The following is a 6,708-nucleotide window of genomic DNA, read 5'->3' on the forward strand; positions in this document are numbered from 1 at the left end:
ATCCCTGGCCAAAGGTGATCAGTAAATGGTACTTGCATCCTACTCCAGGGACAATGGTCATCATCAAGAAATCAAACAGATGCTGGGCAACAGGGTGTCACACGCCTCAGTCCCCACGTAGCCAGCTTGGGTGACGCAGTTCAAGCCCAGTGTGCATTATGTAGTGAGATGGGGGGGGGGGGGAGAGAGGGAGGGAGGGAGGAGGGAGGGGACAAACAAACGCTGCCGAGCCTATGGGGGACAGAGGAGCTCGTCTGCGTTACTGAGGGGAACATAAACGGGTACAACCACTATGGAAATCAGTATGGCGATTCCTCAAAAACTAAAAGCAGCAATTCCATTCTACCCAGCTGCTCCCCTCCTAGACATCTTCCTGAAGGAGTTCCAGGCATCCTGCTGCAGTGATAAAATGCATGTCTGTGTTTACAGCGGTGTAATTCACAGTAGCTGAGTCTCAGGAGCAGGCTGTGTGTCCATCAGCGGATGCACGGGGGAAGAAGGTGCGCGGTGCGTACCCGACGGGGCACTACGGAGCCACCCGTGAGGATAAACCTGAGTCATTCGTAGGAAAATGGGTGCACCTTGAGACCGTATGTTAAGTGGAGTAAATGAGACACCCTCTTAACTGTCCCATGGCTTCTCCTCTGTGAGGAACCCAAAGTGTAAATAAATTAAAGAGCAAAATAAAAGGCGAATAATATGAAGCAAGGAGCTAGAGCTTTTGTAAAAGGGAAAGGGACCCAGAGATGGGGGGAGGGAGGGCAGGGACGGGGACAGGGACGCAAACAAATCGAGATGTGTTATGTACGCGCACCGACCTTCCTCGAGCAATGTCATCTTTTATTTTTTTTTAACGGTAGCAAAGTTTTATTAAAGGTAGGAAAAGAAACAGGCTCTGCAGAGCGCGTCTGGGCCCAGTGTACCCTGCAGCGTGGGAACGGCCACCACGCAAGAGGGAACACGGTGCCGGGGAGCGCAGTTACTCTGTACTGCAAGCCTGCGCTAGTAAAATTTAGGGCAGGGGCTGGGGATTTAACTCAGCCGCATAGCACCTGCCTGGCAAGCGCGAGGTCATGAGTTCAATTCCCAGTACCGGAAACAACAACAACAAAAAAAAAACTTTAGGGCACAGCCATCCCTTCCAGTCGGCGGGCCCCACCCAGTTACTGGGTACACAGAACCCTGGTGTTTATGGCTCGGCCGGCGCCTCAGCCCACTGGGCACGGCAGCTGACCTTTCATTGCTTCCAGCAGCTCTTGCTATTTCGATTAACAAGAGAAACACCTCTGGAACCCAGAGCTGAGTTAAAGGTTATCCACACGGGGCTTGAGGATGACGGTGCGGTCCTGAGACTGCTCCGACGCAAATACATCGGGGCGCTGCAGACCCCAAACACAGGCCCCCGCGGGGGAGCGAGCCGAGGCTGGGCTCCATCAGTTCGGCCAAGTCCACGCTCCGGGCCAGTATCCCACTGCGAGTTCCGGCAGCAGCCTGCCCCCGCCCGCCAACCTCGCAGCCAGCCCCGCAGGGTCTACAGGAATGGGTGAATTATTGCCGCGAGGGTCCATCCACCCGGAAAAACCTAAATTTACGCCGCACTTCTGTTTCCCAGGGAGCTGAGCCTATTTCACATAGATTACCTCATTGATCTCCAAAGCCCTGTGTGGGAATTAGAATTATTATTTCTTTTTCCTCTTGACACTCGATCTGCAGATGGTGACAGATGTTGTGCTGATATTGACAGCCACCAGGCTCGCAGCAGGACGTGCTTCCAGCTCCGAGAGGAGCCCTGCAGCAGGAAGAGGAGCCCAGGGGTCTGGTCCTTCAGCACCCCCAGCAGGGGCCTGGTCCCTGGTCTTGTGTCTGCATCTGGTGTAACACAACGGGTCGGATCACACACACATCCCATGCCCCGTTGACGTGAAGAAGTTCCATCCCAGAGCCTGCCAGGCAAGTACAGTACCACTGGATCCTCCAGCTGGATGCCTTGCCTCCCCTGGGAAGGAGCACCCCGTCACCTCAGGGAACACGGGCTGTCGAGGAGGACCGCACACATCAGGAGAAAACCTCCGTGGCCCTGATGGTGCGGCCCCAGTGTGAAGATCCGGGGGTTTCTGGTTCCTGGCTGACAAGGATGGAGCCTATAGCCCTGCATCCAGGGAGCGCTGCCCTGCTTTCTGCCTCCCCCATCTTGCTCGGAACACAGCCGGGGAACAGGTGCCCTCCTTGTCGGAGGGACAGGGGGTTCTTGCACCTTACCACCAGACCCTGCTGGAGCTGATCCTCAGTGGCTGTGGCTGAGGACACAAGTAGCACACAAATGGATTCATTTACAAAAAATTTATTCATTTAGTTACTTATGTGTGGCAGCACTGGGGATTTTTTTTTTTTTTTTTTGGTACCGAGAATCGAACTCAGGACCTTGCGCTTGCCAAGCAGGCGCTTATGCCACTGAGCTACATCCCTGGCAGCACTGGGAATTGAAGCGAGGGCCATTTCCCCGAGCTACATCTTTGGCCTTTTTTTATCTTTTGAGACAGGGTCTGTCTAAGTCTCTAAATTGTTGCCCAGGATGAGCTCAAATTTAGGATCCTCCTGCCTCAGCCTCCCAGAGTGCTGGGATCTACAGGCATGCACACCACACCAAGGCCACTGCAGTGCTGTCTGCTTAAAAGCCAGCATTTGCTGGAGAGCAGGGGAGGTCACACAGGGGATGTGGTGGCTGGCAGCCCCCTCCTACGGTTTCTGCCTCCCCTCCAAGTTCTGCACTGAGCTGGGCCACCCCTAGCCCTCAGGCTTCAGGCTGACATGGCCTGGGCTTCCCCGCTGCTTAGTTATTCCAGGACCACCCCTTGGAAGCCCGGGCAAGCAGACAGGCCGGGCCCAGCCACCAGGGTCACAGCTGGGGGAGAAATGAGAAAGTGATTACGCCGTGACAGGAAGTGGCCTAAGAGGAAACTGGGAGGAGAGGGGCTCCAGAGCAGGCAAAGGCACTTCCTGAACCGGGCGAGGCGACCCACACCTGTAATCCCAGCACTCAGGAGGCTGAGGCAGGAGGATTGCTGTGAGCTCGAGGACCCTCTGGGCTACACAGTGAGCTCAAGGCCAACCTGGACTACACAGCCAGGCCCTGGTCAAAACAATAAGAACAAATCCACTTCCTGTTTTGAGCAAGTCCTTGGAGAGCTTCCTGGAGAAAGCAGCACCCTGGCTGAGGCAGAGGTAGGGCGCGAAACAGGGTAGCAGGATCCTCAGAACGGACCTGATATGCCGAGGAGTGCATGTGTAGCCACAGGAATCCAGCCCACACACACCCCTGTCAAGTGCTGTGGCAGCAGTGTGGACTAGACCCGTATGGGAATGATCCCAAATTCATGTTGCCGGTTGGGGAAGGTACCCAGGGCGCCCTGGCCTGCAGGCTGCTGAATTCAATCCATGCCCGGAAAGCCAATGCTTGCGAGAGGCACACATGGACTATTATTACTGTGCCTTTCACAGGAGAGGAGACAAAGGCCTCGTGGGGTCAAATCACCCATCCAAGCTCACTAGCCAGGGGTGAGGATGCTGAGACCCGGTCCTGCTGTGTCTCCTACTAAGAGGTCAGCTAGGGCTTGTGTACCACAATCTCAGCACCTTGGGGGCCACTGAGCTGCACACTTAGAAAGTGGGTTGAAGAAGACCTGTACAGCCAGGCATGGTGGTGCCCACCTATAACCCCAGCACTCTATAGCCAGCCTGGCCTTGAACTCACAGTGATCCTCCTACCTCAGCCTCCCCAGTGCTGGAATCATGGGCGTGTGTCACCATGCCTGGTCTATATAGTTTAAATCTGTGAGGATTTTCTTACTGATCTGCTAAAAAGATCTGCCTGCCTTCTTGGAACAGTAGTTTCAGCAGGAAAATGTAGAGAGTCACTTAAGAGGTGACCATGGGACCAGGTAGGTGCCAAAGGTGTTTGTCCTCCTCCTCCTCCCCTCTCAAGCAGAAAACTCATAATTCCCGGTCTCAAAATCCTGAAGGCCCAGGAGGAGTCTTTGATCTTGGCTGAGAACAAATTTAAAGCCACACCATAGAGCAGCAAAACCATAAAGCAATTTAGCAACAACTCTAGAATCAACTAATTCCCAGGGAGTGGAAAATGTGCTTGGGGGCGGTGGCCCAGTTACACACCCAGAAGAGGGGAGATCGCCCACAGCTGCTTGAAAGCCTGCACAAAATGCTTTCCTGGAAACCACACGGGGAGAGGTACCGTCAGAGGCCGGGGTCTCGGGAAGCGGCCCACGACCTGAACTTCAAACCTCTGAGGCCGAGTGAGGGCGGCTGGCGTCTAAGCTGCAAGCTTCTCTGCAGGGGCAGGGTAAGGGCGCTCTGGAGCTGGGGGCGAGGGTGAGGGTTTCGAAACCACAGTGCCACCAGGGCCGTCTCGAGGGGCGGAACTCGTGAGTTCTGCTGTCTGACCTTAGGCCCAAGCCGGGGGGCCAGGCCTGGCTCCTCGGAACCTCTTATGAGGTTCAGGGGCTACACCTGGAGGATGCAGCGCTGCCGCTGATCTCTACCTGCACAGTTTCTCAGGCTGATGGGGGAATCACAGGGCCCCGAGGTGCTGCGGGTGTTCTGGCCAGTGCTTCGGTTAAGACCGAAAACCAGGAAGGACCCTTTACTTCGGATTGCCCAAGACCAAATATTTGAGTCCAACCTGAAGAGAAATCAAGCTCTTTGGGAAGTCTGGAGGGGACTTAAGATGTTTTGGCTCCAACCCATCTGTCATAAGGGTCCACTCTTGGAAATGATAAAGCAAATATGTCTATGTTTTGTAATATATTAGTCACAGAATTTCTTCAGACTTCAGTCCTTAAGAAAAGGTGTTGGAGATAAGTTAAATGGTTTCTGTTTACTATAACTCAATAATGTAAAGTTTAACTAGAAAGTAATCTGAGTGGCTTTTGGAATAAACACTCAAAAACCCTCACAGTAGAAAGAGTGTCGGCTTCTGGATAGGTGTTTTCCGGGATCATCCGGGTTCGTATCCGTGTCGGGAAGGTTCACGGGAGCTCACGCTGCACCTGGTCACTCCAACTTCAAGGTCCCTTCAAGGCCAACTTGCAAAACACACAGGAAAATCAACTTTTGACCCCAAATGGTGACTCATGTCTTCAGTATTCTCTAGGAGTCCCCAGATTTGACCACAAATGGTGAGTCTATTTCTAAACATAAGCTTACCTTTAGAAGATTCAGATTTGCTGGCCCCAAAGATGGACCAAAATAAAAGGCTCCAAAGACGAGTCTTAAGAACAGTTGCTAAATGTGAACAGTTAGAAGCCCTGTGTGAAAGGGAGGCTGTCCAAGGGGGAGACCTTAAAGACAGATCACATGGCTCATCTGCATGTGTGTGCTCCTGTGTGCATGTGTGTGTGTGTGTGTGTGTGTGTGTGTGTGCGTGCGCAGTGCTAGGGAATCAAATCCGTGCACACTCTGCCACTGAGCTACACTGCCAGCCCTTTTTGGTTTTTCTTTTTTGAGACAAGATCTCACTAAGTTGCCCAAGCTAGCCTCGAACCTGCAATCCCCACTTCAGCCTCCTGAGTAGCTGGGATCACAGCTGCACACCACTGGGCTGGGCTCAACACTAACCTCATCTTTGTGCACCAAATGGGTGCACAGGGTGGCAGACCGCGAACAGGCCACACAGACAGGGCAGGGACGGAGGGCACAGAGTCCTGAGAGGGACCTCCTCGCATTAGCCTGTGCCTGCCGCTGCCCGGTGTGTTCTCTGACACCTCGAAGCTGCTTCCCCTTGGCCTCACCGGTCATGAGATTCCACACTCGCATCTCAAACCGGTTGTTCTTGACAATGTAGCTCATAGAGTAAACCGATTTGCAGGCTTACGTTGGATTTCATGCCTCGCCCAGCCTGGTCAAATTCTCAGTAATTGAAATGCCCAGGACTTGGCTCAATGCTAAGAACTACCTTTCCCCAAGAAACACATTTGCTACCCCTGCCCTCTCTGCTGGCCTAACGGCCTCTCTGCCAGGCCTCGGTGGGAACTGCAAAGGCCAGGCTATGAAGCCTCACAAACCTTTAAACGTAATCTGCTATGAGGATCCATTTGGCCAGACGTGGACCTATTATCAGAGCCTGCGAAGTACTCCGCTCAGTAAATAATCATTAAAATCCAATCCCTGCCAAGTCCCAGAGAAGAGGGACACGTGCTTCGCCAGAGGCCGGGAGGAGCTGGATGTGGGAGGGATTTGCAGAAAACCTTAGAAAGGGCCAAAGCGATCAAAAGCAGAATTTCTCCTGCTGTGCCAACAGACTGGGCGTGCTAGGCTCCTTCCAGGGTGGAGGGGGCTCCCGGCGGTGCAGGGGACGGGGCCTCTGTTGACAGCACCAGAGCTCCACAGTGCACCTCAGGGGTGAGGTTCTAGGCTTCCGTGACATCACTATGTAGCCCAGGCCGGCCGAACTCATGGGTTCCTCTGCCTCAGCCTCCCAAACGCTGGCATTATAGGCCTGTGGCACACCACACCCCGCCTCTTTATCTTTTTAAATCAGAGCTAAAAAGCTGAGTGTGGTGGTGCACGCCTATAATCCCAGCACTTGGGAGGCTGAGGCAGGAGAATCACTGTGAGTTCAAGGCCAGCCTGGGCTACATAGCAAGACCATGTCTCAAAAACAAACAAAACTAAAAAAATCAAAACTCCCACCCC

General features: G+C 53.6%; 1 long non-coding RNA gene across 1 annotated transcript; it reads right to left on the minus strand.

Moving 5' to 3' along the window:
- Positions 1 to 4,803: 4,803 nt before the first annotated feature.
- Positions 4,804 to 6,372, minus strand: LOC102020727. The gene is made up of 3 exons (XR_262217.1): positions 6,078 to 6,372; positions 5,221 to 5,298; positions 4,804 to 5,099 (listed from the first exon to the last, which is right to left on the minus strand). It is a non-coding gene; the product is annotated as an uncharacterized LOC102020727 (long non-coding RNA).
- Between the last annotated feature and the right edge of the window lie 336 nt (positions 6,373 to 6,708).

The sequence above is a fragment of the Chinchilla lanigera genome, unplaced genomic scaffold (assembly GCF_000276665.1).
Source record: "Chinchilla lanigera isolate Chin_1 unplaced genomic scaffold, ChiLan1.0 scaffold00042, whole genome shotgun sequence".
Taxonomy (NCBI): domain Eukaryota; kingdom Metazoa; phylum Chordata; class Mammalia; order Rodentia; family Chinchillidae; genus Chinchilla; species Chinchilla lanigera.